Source organism: Canis aureus, chromosome 30 (assembly GCF_053574225.1).
Source record: "Canis aureus isolate CA01 chromosome 30, VMU_Caureus_v.1.0, whole genome shotgun sequence".
Taxonomy (NCBI): domain Eukaryota; kingdom Metazoa; phylum Chordata; class Mammalia; order Carnivora; family Canidae; genus Canis; species Canis aureus.
In genome coordinates this window covers 23,797,931-23,821,930 of record NC_135640.1, presented here as the reverse complement: position 1 = coordinate 23,821,930, position 24,000 = coordinate 23,797,931, and the positions used below count along the sequence as shown (strand labels likewise).

The following is a 24,000-nucleotide window of genomic DNA, read 5'->3' as shown; positions in this document are numbered from 1 at the left end:
GCAATTTAGTTCTCCCAGCTGGAAGTGATGCATGTTGCTTGCACTCACATTTGCGCATCTAATGCAAACTACCCCAGCCCTGTGTACACAGGAACATCAGCATTTAAAACCTCCTTGTACTTGAGACAAGAGAAGACCTGACTATGGATGAGCTTTAGTGTGTCTGCTACCCTGGGCATCCTGGGCATAATCATACACATGGTTAAAAATAAAGGCGTGATATCCATTTGTAGTTAGGATAATACTCAGCTAAGAGTGCAAGTTGAAGATTCTAAAACATCATGGCCTTTAATGTTCATATCATAGTATAACTGTAAGAAGTTCAAGTTAGCAAAATACTAAAGAACTGATGTTATCCCCTTTCCATAAATAAGAAATATTAGCTTCAAAGTGATTATGTAAATTTATCATGTTCATACGCTAATAATTTATCTTATTGGGATTTGTACACACTTCAGTTTGACTCCAAAGTCAATGGTTTTCCCATGATGCTTTAGTTTTCCTGGAGGAACAAAGAGCTGACACATTAGTGTGTCCTTCATGTCACTAACGAGGAAATTAAAGACAAACGTCATTAAATAAGATGTCCTGGGACTCACTATAAGGTAGTACAAGAGTCAGGAAGAGAATTCAAGTTTTGTGAAACACTGGCCTGAGGATAAAAAGAAAACAGGGAAAACAATGTGCTTATTGGCACAGAACTTTTGAGGAAATCAATATTCCAAACATAAGATGTGATAACTAGGAGTCACAAATGATCCTTAAGGACACAAATGCAGACATTTGCAAGAGCTAAAAGGAAAAAAATGAGAGTTTGACCTGTAACTTCATGAGAAACTGTGAGTAAGGCTGTGGGAGGTGTGTTTTCAGACAGATCAATTCTGAGTGCGCGGTCTCCAATGTAAAAGAATAGTTGAGAAAATTATCAAATAGCTTAGAAAATTATGTGAGTGAGGAAAAAGAGATAATGAGTGTTGTGCCCAAGATTGCGAATCCCAGAAACCCATGCAAGTGCACGAGGGTTTATTAGCAAGCTCCAGCTTGGGTCCAGGTATACCCGACACAGCAGAGCAGGCACTTGGACCCCGAAGTGGGTTACAGCTGGGTTTTTTTATAGGCTGGTCTAGGGGATTTTCAGAAGAGGTGGAGGAATTTCTCAAGTTCTGTTTACATTCTGATATGGGGCTTTCAAGGGCATTGAGCTCTGTTCTCATGCTAATATGGGACTTTCTACCAGGGCATGGGCTCTATTGTCTTTCTGATACAGGATTCTCTGCCCAAGGCAATTCTGAGCTCTGTTGTCTTTCTGATATGGGATTCCTTCTGCAGTTTTTTCTATAAAGTTCAGCTCTTATTCACAGGGGCCTAAGATGGCTGTACTTGTGCTGATGCTAAACTTGAGGTGGAATGGCCTTGATTTTTCTCGGCCTTCACAATGAGGTCCCGGAGAAGGCAGGAGAGAGTAAGAATAAGAATATCCTTGGAGATTTTAATACTCACCATTTTTTTTAAATGTTAGAGATAGCAATTAGCATTGCTGATTTGATTATTTTTTATAATTAATACATTTGGCATCTTCAAAAAGTAATTAGGAATAATTTAGGTTATATTCAGGGGTGATAGTTTGCTCATACTTTTACTACTTGTTTTCAGTGATTCATAACAAGGAGGCGAGGATTTATAACAATAGTTGATGTCTCTCTATATAAAAATTCATAGATTATTCTCCATATGTAATCCTTCTGCTGAATAATTTTACCATCAAATGCTTAAACAGCTTTTTCAAGTCTAAGGCCAATGTATTTATCTAGTTGACACAGTATATAATTTGTTTTTGTTGTGCCCAAGATTGGAATACGAGAAACCACCAAGGAGCCGACACCGATGTAAATGCATGAGGGTTTATTTGTAAGCATGAGCTTGGGTCCAAGTATACTCGACACAGTGGAGCAGGGACTTGGGCCCCGAGGTGGGTTTCAGCTGAGTTTTAAGGGCTGGTCTAGGGGGCCTCCAGAAGGGGTGGAGGAATTTCTCAAGTTCTGTTTACATTATGATATGGGGCTTTCAAGGGCATTGAGCTCTGTTCTCATTCTAATATGGGGCTTCCTGCCACTGGCTTGGGCTCTGTTCTCATTCTAATATGGGGCTTTCTAGGGCGTTAAGCTGTAAGCTGTTTTCTTCCTGTAACTGAAGTAAGGTAAATTCCAGCTCTTATTCACAGGGGCCTGGGATGGCTGTACTTGTGCTAACGCTGAACTTAAAGTGGAACGGCCTTAATTTTCTCGGCCTCCACAGTTTTGTTTTACTGGTTTTATTGGTTTGTTTGCTTTCAGGATGAATAGGATTGCCAGAATTTAAAAGGTAAAGTAAATAATAAGAACGATTTTGGACTCAAGGCTTATCAACTAAAAATGTAACCTAATGAAATGTTCATTAATTCTTGTGTTTGCATTTATTCTAGTTAAGCGAATTTACTTAAAAAATACAATTTCCATATGAATTTAATCATATAATTGAACTAGATCACTAACGTTTGACCAAATTTTCTGAATTTCAACCTATGAGACATGTATCTGGGAATCTGTAGAACAACTCATGCTGATACCCACAAAAAAAAAAAAAAAAAAAAAGAAAGAAAAAGAAAAAGCAACATAGTATCTATACCCTAGAATGTATCTTGTGTTGTTAGAGAAACAGAACAAATACAGCTAGTATTTTACCATGAAAAGTGTGTGGCTAATTTTTTTAAGTATTCTCCTTATTTGCATTATTGAACAATAAAAATAAAGTTTAAAGGCAACATTTAGTGACTGCACATTTAAATGCAAACTATGATTATGTTTTATCTCATTTGGCTGTCATAAAAATACACCAAATGAAGCTGGGATTTATTTCTCAATCTCAGAAATAAGTTCACTGAATCATGCAATGGAAGAGCAAAAATTATAATAAAAATTTATTGATATCCAGATGTATCAAATCTTACAATGTATCAGATCTTACTTTACTAAAAATTATCTCATTCTCTACAATGATAATTTCCACATAAGAATTACAAAGGATACTTAATAAGATATAGCTGTTTGCAATAACAAATCATAATATAAATATTATTTATATACACAGCATATTACTATTCCCAAAATATTTTCATATGTTTTTTTTTGAAATATCTATAGTATGTAGAGACATAAGTCATTTGTAATCTATCTCACTGTTACTGTAGGTTTGCTGTTAATGCGGTTTTGCTGTGGTTATTGTGGTTTTGCTAATCCTCTCTCTACTTGTCTACATTCTTTGCAATCATGAATTCTCATTTTCTCACAAGTTTCTTTCTTTTGGTACTCTCACCATTCTGCATTTGTACCTTTGCTTTAGCTTAATCCTTTTCAGAATTTAAGCTTCTCTTTCCTTGTTTTATTTTTATTATTATTTTTATTCCATCTTTAAAAACTGAGCTGGGTGGGCACCTGGTTGGTTCAGTCAGTTGAGCATCCAACTGTTGATTTAGGCTCAGGTCATTATCTCAGAGATTAAGCCCTGTTTCAGGTTTGCAAGGATGGGGATTCTGCTTGGGGATTCTCTCCACCCCTTCCTCTTCCCCTCCCCTGCTCATACAAATGCTCTCTCTCTAAAAACAAAGGAACAAACAAACAACAAAGAACAAAACAACAACAAAAAAAACCTGAGCTTTCTACCCTTATGATAAGCATAACATCATGTACAGAGTAGTTAAATCACTATGTTGTACACCTGAAACTAATAATGTAACATTGTGTGTCAACTATATTTCAGTTTATTAAAAATGAGCTTCCTTAGAATCTGTTTTCTCTATAGGCATCAAACTTCAGAATGTAGCATCTATATTGCAGTCCTCAATCCCTCATCTCCCTTCTCTTCTACACTGTGATAATCTGGTATTTTTCCACTGCTTCTCTTAAATTACTGTTAACCTCTTAACTAGGACTATTCTTAAACCCTCCTTGTTCAATCTAAAGAACACGTCTTGTTCCTGATTATCATATGTCGAATTCTGTTTCCGCAAAATTCAAATGGTGAAGTCCTATCCTCTCGTAGCTCAGAATGTGACCGTATTTGTAAATAGGGTAACTGTAGATTTAAATTAGTTAAAACGAGGTCATAGAAGTATAGCTTGGATTCCTAATCCAATATGATAGATGTCCTTATAAAAAAGGAAAATTTGGACACAGACATATAACAGGAAGAAAATATGAAGACACAAAGGAAAAGATGGCCATCTATCAGCCAAGGAGAAAGGCTTGGAATAAATCCTTTTGTCATAGCCTTTGAAAGAAACCAACTCTGTAAACAGGGCAGGACATCTTGGTCTTAGAAATGAGCTTCAGGAACTGTGAAGTAATTAATTTCTGATGTATAAGTCACTCAAGTTTGTGGCATTTTTTTTTTTTTTTCAGTAGTTCTAGCAAAGCAATATACTTACTTGACTTTTGCTGTATTTATGTGAAAATCTGAGCGCTTCTATATTTTTTCCTTTCATTTCATTCTAAGACAGTTTTCCTTCCATTTCTTCTTTTGGCAAGTGCTAGAATATTTGAGTTTATCAGAGGATTTCACTCATTGCTATGGTTCTAAAAGTATATTTCCGGTGATAAACTCTGAGCTATAAACTATGTTTCCACAGTATCTGTCCCTTGAATTATAAATCCATATAGATCGATATCTATTGGCTTTTCTTACATAATAGTACTGTAGGCATTTCACATCTCATATCAATGAATACTTCTTCTCTCTGGGTTTCTTGTCTTTGGTTCCTTACTGCAATGATTGACATCACCATCAAAAGAGCTGACTGTATCAAATGCCTTGGTACCTTCTTTTACTCCCTGCCCCCTTGGCTATTGACAGTAAATCACCATGTTCTTGATTCTGCTTCTTTCCATTACTGCTCCCAGTGTTTAATGGAAACATATCATCATCACTCACTTGAAGTCTATAACCTAGAGACTCTATAATCAGCAGTATCTCTACTAATTCATTGTCCTCGATGCATGCACAGTGCCATATACCCTTTTCTCAAAATTGTTAACATTTTGCCAGATTTGTTTTAGCATTCTCTCCCTTCTCCCTCTTCCGCTCACCACCTACATTATTCATAGTATTTGTTATAAAATATTTTAGAGTATATTACATGTATTGTGTATCATTACCCCTGACTGCTTCACTGCATATTTATTAAGAATAAAGGTATTTTCTATGCAACTATAATCTTAAAATTCAAAGGCATTCTATTTTACTTAATTTTAGCATTTCATTATCTACAGTCACATTTCTAATATATCACTTTCCCCAATAATATCCTTCAGTGTAATTATTTTTTTTCCTGTATGTATTTATGTTTAGAATTTTTTATTGCATCTAGTCCTCATTCACGTTAGTCTCTTTAATCTGAATTTTTTTCACAACTTTTCTTTGTGTCTCATACATTTGACATTTTTGAAAAATACAAACCATTTTTTATTTCATCATTTACTTCTTAATTATGGATTTTCTGGTGCTTTTTTATGATTAAGGGGAAGGTTTTAATTTTTTGGCTGAAAAATCATGTAAGTGATGCTGTGTTTTTCTCAGGGTAGCACATCTAGAGGCACATGATTTAATTAATATTTGTCAAGTTAATTTTGATCACATAGTTAAAGTGTTGAGCAGTTACTATGTAGTCACTACTTTTTAATTTTTATTTTTTGATTTTAATAATCTTGGAGGTTTTTGAGACAGTGTTAATATGCTATTACTCATTAAACTTTGACTTTTCTAGATTGAACATTCATTGATCATCCTTGTCTGAGTCATAGTTTACTCACATATTATTTTTATCATAAAGTGAAGCATTTTAAATGGCATAAAAGACCATTTATGATTTATCTCCTGCTTAACTTCGCCTGTTCATTCTCTCGCCATCCCTCCTTCTATATACATGCTCATGTTTATTTGAAGACATGGGCTATATTTTGCTTACTATTGTTAAGATATTTACTACTTTTTTTTTCTATATGTGTTTCTGTGCTTTTTGTGAAATATATCACACCACACTTGATATTCCTTCATCAAAAACCATAAAGGGAATTTATAAGACTGACAAAACTTTCTTGGTTTGTGGAATCTCAATACACTAAATGAGAAGAAACATATTAATCCAAAAATACTATTGTTTCATTTACTCATGTGCTAGCTCTCTGTATTCTGGATTAAAATAATAAAATCTTAATGGCAGAGTATTTTCCACCTTCCATTAAAGAGTCTTTCACATTCAGCTTTTCTTCCTCAATGCCTGGTTATGTGCTCAAGGAATGCATATTTAATTTAACAAGATAGTATTAAAATATAATTAAAACTATAAATATGCAGGAACAAAATAGGATAATATATAACCAGACCAATAAAAATGAGCCATTGAATGACATGCAATATTATCTGAGCCACTACCTTGTCCTACTAACAAAGATAATTGCCAATTTGACTTCACAATATTTAGTGGTACTTATTATTTCTTCTTTATCGTCAATATGTTGCTGTGATCTCTATTTGTATTTTGGGCTGCAGCTGAATCTCTATTTTAGTTAAAATTTTAATACTTTATAAACATAAGAGGAGTATTTTTAAATGAAGTATTTTAATATACATATAAATATTTAAGGAAAGTAGAGCATTTATTTAGTTAGTTGAACTTTCTGACTTTGTTTACACACACTAAAAGGGGAAATATTTCTGGGCATAAAACATTGGCAGCTGTTTTCTCTGACAAAAAAATAGTACACAAAAATCAGAACAGACCAGCTCAGTGCTTCCATTTCTTATCAGATGTTCAGATAGTTTGAGGCGCCGAGGGCACATAGAGAAAAAGCCAATATAGAGTTTGAAAAGCAATTTGAACTTGTTCTGAAGCCATAGCTTGCAATCTGAAGTGTTTTAGTTGATAACCATTTTATATTCTGTCTTGCTCATATCTTTCACTGTCAATATTGCTGACAGTTTAGAGTTTTTTAGGCAAAAAGTAGTCCCTATCAAGATGTACTTTCTCTATATTTAACAGACAGCATTTTACATTCAGCATTTAATCAGAATTTACTACTCACTACGGAATATCTACTTAAGGAATATATATATATATATATATATATATATATATGTGTATATATATATATGTCTGTGTCTGTCTGTGTCTATATATAAGTATATATATATATATATATATATATATATACTACATAAGTATATATACTTATGTAGGTAGATATAGATAAATAGATTGATAGATAAGAAGATAACTTTCTTCTTGTTGGGGATGCTAAATTTATAATGCATACTTTGTTACTGAACTAGAACTCTACTAAATGTCTCTACATCTAAAATCTCTCAAAGAGTTGGATTTGTGGTTATATGATTCTGACCTACAGGTTTATAAAAGAGAAAACCAATATAAGTATTTGTATCTTACGGGGCCAGTGGCGTAATGGATAAGGCATCTGACTACGGATAAGAAGTATTTGTATCTTGATGAAACAATTACTCAATACATTTATCATGTTCCTATGTATATAGAACATTGAAGAGTTATAAAAAATATTTTCTATCAAGTTTTTCAGATAAAATTTAGATATACCTTTATATTTTTCACATAAACATCAGAAAGCATTTCTGGCATTCATTTAAAAATTGTTTGAAGTTGCATACTAAACATGAGGAATATTTTCATTCTGTGAGAATTTGCTAAGATTTTTTTTTTTAACAAATGGAGTTAATTAACGACCACTTTCTCTCACTTTCCACCATGGTGGGGTGTGTGTGTGTGTGTGTGTGTGTGTGTATTATGAAAAAACGTGAATAGACATATTTTCCACTCCTTGCTGAAGCATATTCAGAACCTAGTCTACAGGTCCAGGCTCTGGTAGGCAATGTTATAAAAGAAGCAGAATGATCAACGATGAAACTCCCAGGAAGTCTTACTGTCTTCTTCTGCTTCTACTCAAGGCCTGTAGTCACAAACAGCTGCTACAAGCCACTCACCAGCAAACAACCTTCAGCATACAAGAAATCTCACAAATAGGAAGCACAATTCCAGGCCAGAACAAATAGTTTCTCTAGAGTGAGTGAACGTAACCTGACTTTCCATTGCTGTTTATGCTCGCTTGGACAACACAGAACTTTGTATGTCTATCCATAAAACTAGGAACTAGACCATGTCTAAGCCCTGTTCTTTGAAGTTTTGGGAATACATTGTCCACACTTAAATTTGTGTCCTATTGATTTGTTTTTTCTACATCTCTCCCTTAATACTCTCAGGCTTCTAGCCAGGATTTATACACTGCATTGTTTTGGTTCTTGGCCTGTAATGTATACTTCAACTTGCCTTAATTGCTCTAATTAGACTGTGATTAACATGTTCTCATGTCATTTGTTTGTCTACTTGAGACAGGGTGCTGTGTCTTCTGAGCTGACACTTCCTCCCTTGATGTTTTACTTCTGTATAAATTCATAATATTTCTTTGCCAATCTTTATCCTATGGTCACAAAAGTGTGATGTATAGAAGCTGACACCACGTATTTCTGACCAATACCAGATTTTAGAATAAGATAAATAATATATAGATACCATTGCAGAATCACTCCAAATAAAAAAAAAATTGCAGTATAATATAATTTTTTTCATATTTAGTTAAATTTACTTTACATGTCTTGTGAGTAAGCATAATCCTTACAAGAAGGTACAGATACCAAGCATGAAAATTGTCAGGCCAAGGATTGACACTGCCTGATTTCACACCATGTGGAATAGTACGAGTTTATTGTTTATCTGTGACAAAGTGATACTAACTTGACAATAATTAAGGTATATGGTGAAGGCCTTTTTCTGGGATTTAGACTGCGAAATTCTGTGTCCTCAGTCAATGGAAGGGACGAACTACCTGTCTGGGGCCTTTTTTTTATAAGAACACTGATCCCATTCATGAGGGCTCCACACTCATGACCTAAGCAACTCCAGAAGGCCCCACCTCATAAGATCATACTTTGGGCATGAGGTTTTCAGTATATAAACTTTGGGGATACAGAAACATTCAGACTATATAGCATTTACAACCCATATATGAAACTCCTACTTATATTTTTACAATGTTTCCCATTAGATTATAAGCCCTTCTTATAAATTCCGTGTTGTAATTCTTTCATAACAAATTATAAATTATTTATCTTTTCCCTGTGGTGTAAATAGTTTTCCCTAGAGTGACTTGGGTTTTGGGATGTGCTTCTGCAGAGAATCAGATCTGAAATATTTGCAGAACTGAACTTTAAGACATTTAAGTCTTAGAGATGTCTCAGTTTACTAAAAACAAGCTCAAATAATACATTCTCTGTAAGCATGTTAGAAAATGTTAAACTGGGAAACATTCCATTAGTGTATCTTCTCCTGATTTCCTATGTCCACATAAAAACTTTGCTTGCATGGCAATTAGCTTATATTCTGTTTGTCCATGGCACACATCTTTCTTGATATAAGAAATACACAGCCAGAATACTTGAGTCACCACAGGGAAGGACATTGGCCATTGGCCCTAGAGAGATATCTTCTTCCCACTATAATTTCTGAGTTAATATTCTACTGGTATTGTATGTAGGCATTGACATTTGGAGTTAGACTCTTATTACAATATCATCTAGACTTTTCTGGTTACTAAACTTATATTTTTCAGCTACTGAAATTTTTCCCACATAAATTGTTAATTTAGGAGAAAAGATACCCCTGGGGTCTCTAAGGATAAAAATTTCAATTGCTAATAAATTACATTATTTGATTATCTTAGGAGTATTAGGTATATGAAGTCTTAATAAACTGCTGCCTTGTCATTTTTCTTTTCCTTTATTTTAATTTTAATCTATCTCCTTGTATAGATTTATCATCAAGGTTCTGTGAGCTTTATATTAAAAGCTAGACAGCTTTTCATTTTTAATCTTTATTGCTGGTTTTCTATGGCTGTGTAGCAAATTCTGACAAATTTAGTGGCTTAACACAATACACATTTACTAGCTCAGTTTCTGTGGGCCAGGAGTCTGCACACAGGATGGCTAAGTCCTCTGCTCAGCATCTCATAAGGCTGAAATCAAGATGTCAGCAAATCAGCAATATCATCAGAGGCACTGTGTCCGTTCTCAAGTTAAATGATTGTCAGTATATATAAGTTCTTTGCAGGTATAGAACTGAGGTACGCAGCGGCTGGAGGCCACTTGCAGTTTCCTGCCACATGGCTGCCTCCACAATACCATAGTTCACTTCTTCAGGATCAACAGAAAAAAGCCTGCTACTGCTTTCAATCTCTCTGGCTTCTTCTGCATTCTAAATAATCATCTGATTATGTCTGGCTGAAATAAAATAATCTTTCTCTAATGAACTGAAAGTCAACTATTTAGAGACCTTAATTACACTTGCAAAATTCCTTCCCTTTGCCATGTAATACAGTCATATTCTGCTACATTCACTCTTCAAGGGAGGGATTACAGAAGAGAGAAAATAGTTTTCCATTTTTTTTCCTCTAGAAGTCATTTATTCAGATTTATTTATTTATTTATTTGTGAATTAATTCACAAATTTCAATACACTAATCACATTTCTTTATTAATTCTACTCCATTATTACACATGTGTAAATATCTTCTCTAATTGTTTAACAATTACTTACATGGTTTATTCCTGCCCCCTTTTTCTTTATTTGTACACTTGCCTTTTACTGATCAGATTACCCTTAAGTATCTAGGATATAACAACAATTCACTGAGTCAAACTCTGTCAGCTACTTTGTCTGATGGATGTGCTGAATCTTCTCCGGCTAACTGCAATTGTGCTTGCTTTTTCTCCCCTCGTGCTTCCTTTTTAATGAGACATTGAATTTGACCTGATTTCACCTTGAAGAAAATTCCAGCATGTCAACAGCCTTTTAGAGTCTCACACTCAGCAAATGTAGTTCAGGCTTCAGTCAAGAGCTGTTAACGTATTCTGATGAAGAATCAACGAAAAATCTAGAATCTTCTCCTTACCACTTATGTAGCTTCTTCTTACATGTCTTGCTCTGCCACTTCCATCAGCTTTAGCAGCCTCCTAAGCTCCTTGAGGTTGGGTGTTCCATTTGGGACTTATCTTCCTATTTCCAGATTCAAGTCCTAACAGGGAGAATGCCGAGTTTATTGAGGAATGACCGTGGAGTTCATCTCATGCAGTTAACTTTTGCCAAATAATACAGTCCAGCAAAGCTGTTGTTCAATTACTAAAAATAGTTGGCTCATATGCTTTGTCTCTTTTGAAATTTTTTTTTTTTTTTTTTTTTAGACAGTAAATCTGGTGCCAATTTTCTGTCATGGCAGCAAGAGGAAATCCCTGCAATAATATAGAGTCAGAAAAGATATTTCAGGGGGTTTGAAGTTACATACATTAATGTTAACATACATTATGTTACATACATTAAGGGTTTGAAGTTACATACATTAATATCATAATTGATATAAAATATATGATCATTGAAAATTGATCTGCCATGGCCCTGAGAATTCCTCAAACTTTGACCAGAGAGTGAGAAAATTAATGTTTTTACACAATCCTCCACATAGGTGGAGGACATCAGTCAGAATGATAATTCCCTAAAGTAGGGGTGCCTGGTGGCTCAGTTGAGCATCTGACTCTTGAGCTCAGCTCACGTCCTGATCTCAGGGTTGTGAGTTCAGGCTCCATACTAGGCCTGGAATCTACTTCACATAATAATAATAATAATAATAATAATAATAATAATAATAATAAAAAAAAAATTCCCCAAAGTAGATATGACTTTTTGCTTCAATTGATTTGAAAATAAGAAGTGGAAAAAAAGAAAATAATAAATGGATATATTTGAATGAGAATAAAGTCATGAGAAGTAGATTATGCTTTCCAAAGTGTCAAGACATTTTGAAACAGTAAGGCCATTCATTCTTTTTGTATTGCAGAACATAGAAAAGTGAAGATAGAACCCTATGACACTCTGTTATCATAAAAATGAATTATTAGATTGATTTAGATGGGTGGTCAATGGTTATAATATAGTAACTGAGTTATTTCCTGAAAACATTCCCACTGTATGAAGTGGCCTATTATAGAAAACATTTTTTTAAAAGATTTTTTATTTGTTTATTCCTAGAGACACAAACACACACACAGAGAAAGGCAGAGACACAGGAAGAGGGAGAAGCAGGCTCCATGCAGAGAGCCTGACATGGGACTCGATCCTGGGTCTCCAGGTTCACGCCCTGGGCTGCAGGTGGTGCTAAACCGCTGTGCCACCGGGGCTGCCCTAGAAAAAGCATTTTAATTAATCTTCATATGATCTAGAACTTGACATTTTAAGTATGAGTTGTCCCAGGTTCACTTTATGCAGGGTGAAAATGATCTCAAGGGAATCTGGAACTTTCAGCACTATCACTATTAATTAACATCACTTTTTTAAATAAGAAACAGTGGATATGACTTGAGTTTAATAATATTTCAGGGTAACTAGATAACCATCTTTTAATACAAATTAATAAACAACTTCTAGAACACTAGAGAGGGCTGTATTGCTCATTTTTATTTTGAAGTTTAAAGACCTCTAAATATCTGGAACTACCTATATGTTTATACATATTATCTCTCTACATATCTGTGTATTTATCATCTATCTATCTATCTATCTATCTATCTATCTATCTATCTATCATCTATCTATCCATCTATCAGCTAACTAGCTAGCAAGCTAAACTATATGTAGATACACACATACCAGGGTGTTCTAGCTAAGTATATTTTTTCAGTGTCAGTAATATCAATATAGTGATAATGGGTTTATTTAACTAGCTAGAAAGCTAACTCTAGGTGAATGGAATACACAAAATTTAAGAGGAAAATAAAGTATTGAACTTTCAGACACTGTCAAAAAGAGGCAGGCAGGTAGATGGAATTGGATGCACTGAGGCAGGTAAGTATGTGTCCAGGAAAATTGTGAACCATGTCTCTGTCAAGGAAGGGGGTCATAGGAGGTTTAAGGGCACCTCAAAAAATATTAGGTGGTTGTCTTATCTAATGCCTCCTTGGATTCAACCTGGTATTTATTTTTAATTTACTTGCAAAAGAATGTGCCTTTCTACATTATTATAGTTTCTTTTCCATTTTTATGTGTTTTTGTTTTGTTTTGACTTCCATAAAGGTCCCATATTCCCAGCTTCACTCATTTGTTCAAGCCTATATAAATATGTAGTGAGCACCACTTAAGCCACACACTTTTTTAGGTACTGCTGGCAGAGCAAAGACCAAAACCTATAAAGCTCCCTGCTTATGTGGATTTATACTCTGGCAAGTTCTTAGTGTCAATGTTTAATTATGACTGCTGAATGGGACACTTCTCCTGGTGGAAGAAAGCATATACATCTCCTTTTATCTTTTATGCTTAGTTCCTACTGCTCTCCATTAAATTTTGATGGACCATGTGAAACCACTGCCTACTTTGAATCATATTTATTTTTGTTGTTTGAGACATGCAAACTGTTCCCATATACATTGAAAACCCATCTGTAGCATACTTCACACTTGTAACTTCTGGCCATACAATTTTTTTTTTAAAGTTAACATTGTTGGGGATCCCTGGGTGGCTCAGCGTTTGAGCACCTGCCTTCGGCCCAGGGAGTGATCCTGGAGACCCGGGATCGAGTCCCACATTGGGTTCCCTGCATGGAGCCTGCTTCTCCCTCTGCCTGTGTCTTGGCTTCTCTCTCTGCATCTCTCATAAATAAATAAAATCTTTAAAAAAAATAAAATAAAATAAAAAATAAAGTTAACATTGTTTCATTTTTTTTGACATCCTGACTTCTATTTTTGAATATGCCACAATACAATTGAATTGAGTGATGATTTATTTAAACAGAAATATATGACTTTTTTGTGACAGATGCAAAGAGGTTTCTAATAAACATGGAGCTTCCTAGTATACTTGCATTAACATGACTTAAGAGGCTTATAATATTCCAAGAACCCCTCCCAAACATCCTTCCAGTAAAAGCTTTTTGCTTAAACCCAAATTTAAGGTGAATTATATCAAAACATGTCTTATTTTAGCTAGGTCCTATTTGAATCCCTGAAATACTTGTAGAAATGTGGAGATTCTCTCCAGTATTTCAGCCATTAACTATGCCACAGCTGCAGCTTGTATAAATATCCTGGAGTCACCCAGCTTTGTGGTGAGCAGGAAACTTTTGGCAGCAAGAAATAGCTGTTTGCCAGCAATGAGTCCCTCTGAGTATGGGCTGCCTCCTGATTTCTTGCCATATAGCCAGTTTCCAGTTGCTGTGTAATCACCAAGCACAATACAAGATCAAAACAAATATGTCTTTAGGTTGATATTTTTCAATTTTTCCACCCAGCAGGTAAACAAACATTTGTCAATTTTCTCAGAGTGAGCTCACTTCCAATTTTGAGGAACTGATTATAGAGATTTCTTTGAACCCACTAGAAAGGGAAGATGTAGGTCCAGGTTACACAGTGGTTACTACTTTGTTGAAGCCCCTTTGAGATTTCTCCCAGAAGGAAAACTGCAGATGAACCCCACTGTGCCAGTCTGTCACTGGTGGTAGGTACACACATTACTGTTCTATGGAGTTTCAGCAGTGCCTTTGCCCCTAAGCTTGATCTTGGGACCTCAGATAAAACATCACCCATGTGTTCAAATGATTGCTCAATGATTTTATTCATTTCCCTAAAATAATACTCCAATATAAAGCATATGAGTAATAGGATAAAGTTATTTCACCATATCCACACATCCATGAGCAGAAGCAAGATTTTATCCTTTTTCATGTATAATGCATGCAAGCAGTTCCAAAAATATTTATTTTCCTATAAGTTCTCAGATATGCTTATCACTATATTCAGGGTATGGATATTGTTAGTTACATATGTGTCTTCCCTGATTGTATATCTTTTAAAGGCAGAAAATGTATCTTAGACATTGATCCAAAAAAATCACCAATAATATTTACTACACCTTGTAAATATTCAGCAAAAATTTGTTTGTGTCTTTAACAATTAGGAAGAGTTGGAAATCAGATATACTTGGTCTATAGGAAAATCTACATACATGCTTATTTATTCATTTGTATAACAATCTTTATATATTATCATTACTATGTTTTCTCACATCTATTTATTTTATTATGGTTTTATATTTTAAAACTCATGGTAGCTTCTGCTATTTTCTCTCTTTCTAATATTTTTAAGTCCCAAAACAGTTCTAAGAAAAATACCTTAGATTCGAGTGCTTAGGATGAGTAGGGGGCTTGGTTAACTCAGGGTATTCTCCTCACAAAAAAACAAGTGAACACAGTAATAATGTGAGGTACACTTGGGAATGGATGTGTTCATTTGTATTTCAGAGATCTGCTCTAATATCTACTGAGTGACCTAATCATTTTGATGTATCCATTATCATGTCGCTTCTACTCCTCTGTTCACTTGGAAAAGAGAAATGGATTTTTCAAAAATTTGCAGATGACAGTTAAATATATTCTCAAAAAATTATTTAAAACAAGTTTGAATTTCCTTCAATCAGTACATCCTTCCATAATCCCTAAAAAACCCACTGTAGCCCTGGGCCTAGAGCTTGTTTCTTGGATCTTTTATTATTCACACATACTTTGTCATCTTATTTACCCTTTTGCTTTAAAAATAACAGCAATATGTGAATTATATGCAAAATTATGTTTTCAGTTGTGAACCCTTGCCATAACTACATAATTCTAAAAACAACCTACTCACTGTCACTAATCTAAAATATATCGTAACCTGGATTGTCCAAAAACAAACCACTACACTTTGCTTAAAACCTACTACTTCTCACATTTTTCCCTATCATATCAATGGCAATTTCATTTTGCTTTGCTCATTCCAAAACATTATCATTTTCCTTGAATATTCACTTTCTCTTACTGTATATACACTCAATCTTTCAGCAAATTCCACCATCTACTTTCAGATATATCCATTATTGACCAATAACTACAAATTTGAATGCTATTGTCCAAAGTACAACCACCATTTTTCATTTGATTCCTGCAGTAGGTTCTTAATTGAACTTAATGCTTCTACCCTTCACTCCCTACAGTATAATTTCAAAACAGGAGACAGATTATTTTAAGAAAGATGATGTCAGTCATCCTATCAAAATTCTACAATTACTTCATACTTCATGTAAGATAAAATTAAAGTTCTTACATTTGCTCTTGAGCTTCTTCAAGGTCTATTCCTGCAGGATCTATATCCAGATATATATCTGAATAGACTTATCATATATACATATATATCATATATATACACATATATATGCACACACACCTATATATATGTAATACATATTCACATATAAAAATTTCATATATGTATTTCATACATGTTCATACACATTCTCACACACATATATACATTATATATATTAGTATGTGTGTGTATATTCCACATGTCTTAAATACACCAGGCACATGCTTTTCATTAGTTTAGTCTTAAAAGGTAATCTTGTATGACATTCTCTAGATATTGCACACTCAGTGATTTTCCAAACACAAAATGTAGTTTTAACCTGAGGTTTTATTACTCAATTAAAACACACTTCATTTAAAAGCTTTCCTCTGTAGGCCACAACTATTGAAGATATTATTACAGAGCTGGAATCTCTGAGAGAAAAGAGGCATTAAATCCTGAAATAATAGAGGTCACCTATTGATATTTAAGTATGAATAAAAAGGCAGACACCTTATTATACTGGGAGGGTACCACAATGGCAAACAGGAGGGTGGGTAGAACGACAGAGAGCAATGGAGGTGGTTATAAAAACAATATTCTGAGAGGCAAGACAAACTGGTAACCAACAGCATATTGCTCAATTTATGCAAACAAATGAAATTAAGAATGAATAATCAGGAGTCTGTGGAAACCGTTCTAAAAAATGTCATGACCCCTTGTCCAGGTGCTGAGGTTGAATCGATTTTCAGATTCTAAATGAGAGACCAAATTCCCATGAGAAATGATTCTGCAATACAAAGGCAAATGTATCCTGTAATGATTCTGGCAGTTTTCCTTCAAAGGACTCTAAGCCATTTAATCTACTTGAAAACACAAGGTTTCAATGACTGTTAGGAATAGTCATTGATACTGAAGTACTTGCAGGGTTTTCAAAGCATCATTTAGAGTTGGGGCATACATGTGTCAGGTTTTAAATGAATCCAGTATTCATGACACACACGCACACACACACTCAAACATACATATACATACATAAAATGTATAAGTGCAATGAACAGACTTGAAAATCGACAGATCCGCACATAATTTTGAGGTTTACAGAGAGATATTATAATAGAGATGGTGAAGAGAAGCCAGTGAAAATGCCTCTCCCCCTACTTGGCCAAGAGACCAAATTGAAAGCAATTATCATGAGCCAGAGAAATGCCAGAGATTAAATGCAATTAATGTAAATATGCAAGAATTATTGTCCCCACAATATTGCCATTTAACTTACCAAGTGGCAAGTGTGAGCCCTTGTTGCAGCTGTAGAGTCAGATGTATCATCTTTGCTAGTCCAAATTAATAGCCTCAGAACACGGCACATGGTCCTCAACCTGTCACAAGCATCATTTCCTATTTCTATCAAAGAGGAGGCATTCACTGGCCACATTCACATGTGATAGACAAAAAATACATGTTAATAGTTTTAGCCAAAGGCTGTGATAACTTTCCTGCCTGTTTTCACTGTATAGACCAAAGGAATCTGAACCATCTAGACATTCAACAGCACATCATATTGGTACATTCTATTTTTGACATTATTATAATTGGGCCAGAAGAGCAAGATGCAGCAAACACATCAGAGGCCTGTGTAACATTCATGTTCCCCTAAAGTTGGAGATAACCTCATAAATATTCATATGCCTAATATATCACTTAAGTTTTTAAGAATTCAATTATTAGTGGCATTCTGGTTTACTTCTTGAAAAGGAAAAAAAAAAAGAAAATTCTTGCATTATGTTACTTCTCCCCTAAGAAAAAAGCACAACACATGATGGGTCTTATCAGGTTCTGGATCTAGCATACTTCATATCTCAGAGTGTTGTTCAGATATATTTACTGAACAAGGCTTGAAGAAAGCTATCAGATTTATTGAGGCCCAGAGCAAGAAAAGCTCCACAGAAGGTCTGTGGCATGGTGCACACAGGTCGGCATTTTGGATCATATAGTCTAAGAAATCCTATAATATTAGAGTTAGTTATCTGTGCTGAGAAAATATCCTGTGCAAGGTTTTAACAAACCTCAAATTCAGCTTTATAATGAAGATCCCTAGTTAAGAAACAAGGTCATGTCCTCTGCAGCAGAGATTTATGTAAATAGTTTCAGTAGTGCTACAGAGTCTGGGTATAAATGGAATATCTGGTAATGGAATATAAGTGATCATGCAGCAGGAATTTCCCATATATTGGGTATGGTTAATCCCATCAAGTCATATATTGGGCTAGCCTACTGATAATCCATGTTAAGATGGTATTATAGCCAAGGCATCAGTTTGCTGAATCTTACAATTAAACTGATCAAGCAGATTCGGAAAACCATGTCATCTGTGTTGCTGCTCACTGTCTCTCCATTACCTCAAGCCTAAAGCTGCATTGGTAATACTGATGGGGTCTAGAAAGGTTTATTGGGTTTTGTGACTAAGAGAGAAGGATAAAAGTCAAACTTGGTTCATGGACATGTTGATTCAGTATGTGGATGCAAGCTCAGGTGGCCTTAGAAGACACCACTGGGGACAAACACTGTCATTCATTTGGTTTGAGATTTAAAAAAAAAAAAAAAAAAAGTGATCCAATCTTAACATATACACAAACTTGGGCAATTTTGAATGTCGCTCTTGGATTATCAGAGTTATGGAAACAAAAAAATGGAAAAACTACCAGGACAAGGATGTCTGCATAAGAGGCATGTGGATGAACCTATGTATATGCAAACAAAGTGTAAATTCCTTTTATTGCCTTTTAACAAAAACTAATTTCTTCAACGGAAGAGTCACTAAACAGTAAAATAGACAAAGTGCTGTCAGCTGGTCATTGACTAGTACACTGCAGGCACACAGGACTCATCTTTGGAGAACATAAATGTTAAGAATGCAGATTCTGCATGACTGCAACAGCCTGGGCACTACTCAACAAGTCTGATCCAGCTATCGCCACCAATGAATGTCAATTGGCCAGTGATAGTCACTGGCTCAGCCAGTGATAGTGGCTGAGCCTCTTACAAAACATCATTCCCCCCAAACAATTAACCAGCTGCTTTGGATCACTGAATTAGTCAAGTAGAATAGCATTCTTCAAGAAATGGCAGTGATTCATCTTGCTTGAAATTGACATATATTCAGGAATCAGTTAGTTTTTCCTGACATGAGGGCTTAAGCCAGCACCTCTCTTCATGGGTTTACAGTGCTATGTGTGTATGTTTATGTGTGTTTCATCAACACAAAGTCCTGCCTAATATTGCAATGGATAAGAGACAAAACTTACAGAAAAAGGAATGTAGAAACATGCACACGCCACTGGGATCCATTCAATGGTGTATGAAGCTGACCCAGGCTCTCTCGTTAGAGAGTCAATCTTTAAAAGTTCAGGAAAATTGCAAGCTAGCTGATATTACTTTGGTAGCTTGAAATTGGCCACAGTGGGAGTACTTATGATGTGGAAATTGGCAAATGCTACATATCAGGACTTTCCCCTGCACAAAGTATTGATGGTTATACATTTGCCAGAACAGAACTGGGTCTCCCAATTTTATCACATACCACGCTACTCAGAGGCTGCTTGTCAAATAGAGAGATGAAAATCCCTTTTAAGAATGTATTTGAAGAACCATCATAAAAATAATATATTTTAATCATAATATATGATGAGGTGCCTTCCTTCAGAAAGAATCTCACAGCTTAAATCCCTAAATATTGCATAGTGCCCTGTACCCAATAGGCTGAGTAAATGGGTCAGAAGAACAAGGAGTAGAAGTATGAATGACTCAATTTATCAAAACCCCTGGTGATGCATTTGGATAATGTATATATCCCAAATATAAAATTTTAGGTTTTCTTACTTTAGGAACCTTGGTTCCCAATAGTTAAATACTTCCATCAAGGGCATTCCCATTTATCTATGATGTACATTTACTGACAGATAACTTATGCCAAGGTGGAAAGTAATTAAGAAAAGGAATCACAGCATCCAGGAAGGAGCAATTTACCTTATCCCTAAGAAGAAGTTGGCATTTTTGTTACATAATGGAGGCACAAAATAATATGTTTAGTACCAAGATGATCTGATGATGCATCTCCTTAACTCACCTCCTGACTTATGATAGCCAATGGAGTGGTACAGCAGCAGATAGTCTGAGAAGCACATGGTGTTCAGGTATTAAGCTTTTATTACCAATAGTGACACCAGCAGAGAAGGAAGCTAATTTCAGAGAGGAAGTAGCAATCATGAACTTAAGATCCAGCAACAGAGGTGTTATTCCATTCATCTTCCTCATGTGAGATTCTCTATAAATGATCTTTTTAATTTTTTTTTCTATAAATGATCTTAACCAGAATGTTGGAATGGACAATTCCATAAATGTTGACTTCAACACATGCAACTAGAATTTCTGAGCAGCACATGTGGTGATCTACAATAGTGTGCTGCCTAGATACTTCTGTACAATAGAGGCACTCATTCTACTGTTGAGAGTGTCGGCTGCTGATGAGAAGGCTCCAGTAATTTCTATCAGTCTCACAAAGCTTCCTCATACAAGATTATTCTACAGTGATTGGATATCTAATGATTACCTTCTTCCAAAGATTGGACAAAGCATGGGGATCCAAAGTCCCAATCTCTGCATCAATTGGAATAGTTCTGAATGTCCTTCCCACCTCCAGGTCTTCCCATAGACTTACTTATAATTCATATTCTTTCTCTGCCTGATGTTTGCAGTGATTATTCCTGAGATAACCCCCTGATACATTTTCTCCTCTCAAATTTTGGAGGAGCAGAATATGTTTTCTGGGGAATTTGGCCTATGCCAGTTCTTAATATACCTTCAATGTTTGTATTTATTTGAGAACTAATGATGAAATATGTTGCATATTGTATTGTATTTTTCAAATTGTTAATTCTGCAAATTAATATTTAAAAAATATAAAATTGTTCATGTTTAAAAAATATAAAATTCAGTGGGCCTTTAATTCAATCTGTATTGAACTGATGACATTGACAAATTCAGGGAAGGAAGTACTCAAAGTTGGCTTTTAATGAAAATAATAATATGGGATGAAATAACTAGATATCTCATTTTAAGTCTTCTATTCCTATATATTTGCCAAACATGGACATATAATGTATCTGGCCAAATTGCTAATACAGAACATCATTTTTAATCATAAATCAAAGAGAATATTTTTTGGGGGAATTTAGCATATTTTTGGGATTAAAATCAGGCAGATCATTTCATTATAGGTGTTTCCTAAATCCTTCCTAAATGAATGAATAAATGAAAACATTCATAAAAATAATTATCCCTGAATTTTATCTTTATTAAATAAAAGGAAATATATCTTATCTTTTTAAAGATTTTATTTATTTAGAAACAGAAAGAAAGTGCGAGCAGAGGGAGGAACAAAGGGAGAGGGGGAGAGAGAGAATCTGAACTGAGCATGGAGCTGTACATGGGCCCCAGTCAGGGCCTTAATCTCAGGACCCTGAGATCATGACCTGAGCTGAAGTCAAGAGTCAGATGCTGAAATGACTGAGCCAACAGGTGCCCCAAAAAGGAAATATATTTTACTATATTTTAATATGAAAGATTATGTTATTATAGTTTAACTTTTCTATGGTAAAACTACTAGATAAAAACAAATTTTCTTTTTTTCCCCAGAAACTTCAAGGTTTGTTTCACATGATTAGCTATTGCTATTTGCCACTGATAAGAATGGTAGACTTAGGATTTAAGTAGTGTTCCTAAAATCCGTATGTCTGTAGTTTATGTAGATTCTTATTGTCCAAAGATAGTTCATATTTTTTTAGAACACAAATAACTTAAATTTCAAATATGAATACAAAACAAATGTATTTTCATATTTTGTTAAAATGTTAATCCTTTATCAAGTAATCAATATGATCATAGTCTTCCCTTGAGATAGATTATGGGATGGAACTTGGGCAATTGCTAAGGAAATCATTTCAGAACAACAGTAATTCTAATAAGCTGTATCATTTCCTTGTGTTTGCTTTGAGCCAAAGACATCCACGAAAAATTCAGGCATGTCTTGGTTTTAGATGAAATTCCAGGCTGTCTTCCAGAGATATCATTAAGTTGGTCAACATTTAGAAAATATACTCTTCAATGAGCCCTAAATAACTTAAAAGAGTCTGCTGCTAGAGTTTGAAGCTTGTTCATTCTTTACCTAATGCACAACCATTAACAAATTATTTAACCTCTATATACTTTGATTTCTTCACCTGTAAATTTGGATAATGGAAATAATATTTATCTAACAAAATTATTGTGAGACTTAAGTGAGATTGTATACAGAAAACACTAAATTACCTAGCACTCTACCAATGCTAAGGAAATGTTTGCAGTGATATTTACAATATAATTTTTTTGGAGGTAGATAAATTCAAACTTCCTTTTTAGCATCCATTATTTCTTTCCCCCAACCAGGTTCCTCTCCTAGTTCTTTTCTTTTCTTTTTTTTTTTTTTTTTTTTTTCTTCCTCATATTCTCTATCCCAATGCAAACTGGAGAGGATCTTTTATTTTCTTACTACTCAACAAAATGGTTTTGGATTATTAGCAGACAAGTAAGATGATAGCTGGTCAGCATTTAAGACATGGTTTCTCTTGGTATTGTTCATTTGAAGAGAAGTGATGGACTGTTCTAGAAGGATTTATATGAATCAATTACCTAGCAGTTATATAATCCAGAATTCCATCCCCTGTCAAGTATTCTCACAAAAGTCACAAGTAAGTGATTTGGTGGAGAACCGCTTTGTTACCTTTGTAAAGATGGGTCACTCAAGCTCTCGTGCATTTCCTATGGGTGCCAATTGTCTCAGGCAGTTATATTTTTCATGCACATTTCTTCATAGAAGAGAAATAATCTATTTTGCTTTCTATTTGCTCTTTCATGTCCAATGTATCTTTTGTTTATCTTCTTTATATCTGACATGATATTTTATTATTTTTTCACATCTCTTTGCTTTGACTATTATTTCCTAGAAAACCATATAATAACTTCATCACCTGTTTTCCCTATCACCATGATTGGCCAATAAAAGGGATTTTGCAAAAGTTTAAATAACTGAATTTAATTCAGAATATCTTATCCTTATAGAACATTTTTCTGACATAGTCTACACTTACACAGAAACACTAATATTTCCTTTATTTTTACTTTTTACTTTATTGTGTAGATTTTTTTCTACAGTGTTTGGGCTGATGACATGAAGGATTATTATCTTTTCTATTAGGATAAACAGTTTATCAGAAATTAGCATTTAATAGGCTGTTCACCATGACACATTTCACAGCACATCAGAGTTACATGATCTTTAGTTTATGCTTCAACTGCTCCAGCAAACTTATTTGTATAATTTCTTCTCATTGTTATGTCTTTACATAAAAATGCATGTAAAACATCACATGACATTAAAGTGTAATTAAAAAAATATTTTATTTATTAATTTCCTTTAGACACAGAGAGAGAGTGAAAGAGAGAAGGAGAGCATGAGCAGGGTGAAGGGCAGCAGGATATGCAGACTCCCCGCTGAGCAGGGAGTCTAACCCGGGGCTCCATCTCAGAACCACAAGATCATGACCTGAGCCTAAGTCATACCTTAACAGACTGAGCCACCCAGGTGCCCCT

General features: G+C 34.6%; 1 long non-coding RNA gene across 1 annotated transcript in view; it reads right to left on the bottom strand.

Annotated features, from left to right (window-relative positions):
• LOC144301781 (uncharacterized) overlaps nucleotides 1-24,000 on the bottom strand; it is a 327,386-nt gene that overhangs the window by 229,673 nt on the left and 73,713 nt on the right. The window contains exon 2 of the long non-coding RNA XR_013368639.1: nucleotides 11,067-11,189. This is a non-coding gene — a long non-coding RNA (uncharacterized LOC144301781). The remainder of the gene's footprint in view (nucleotides 1-11,066; nucleotides 11,190-24,000) is intronic.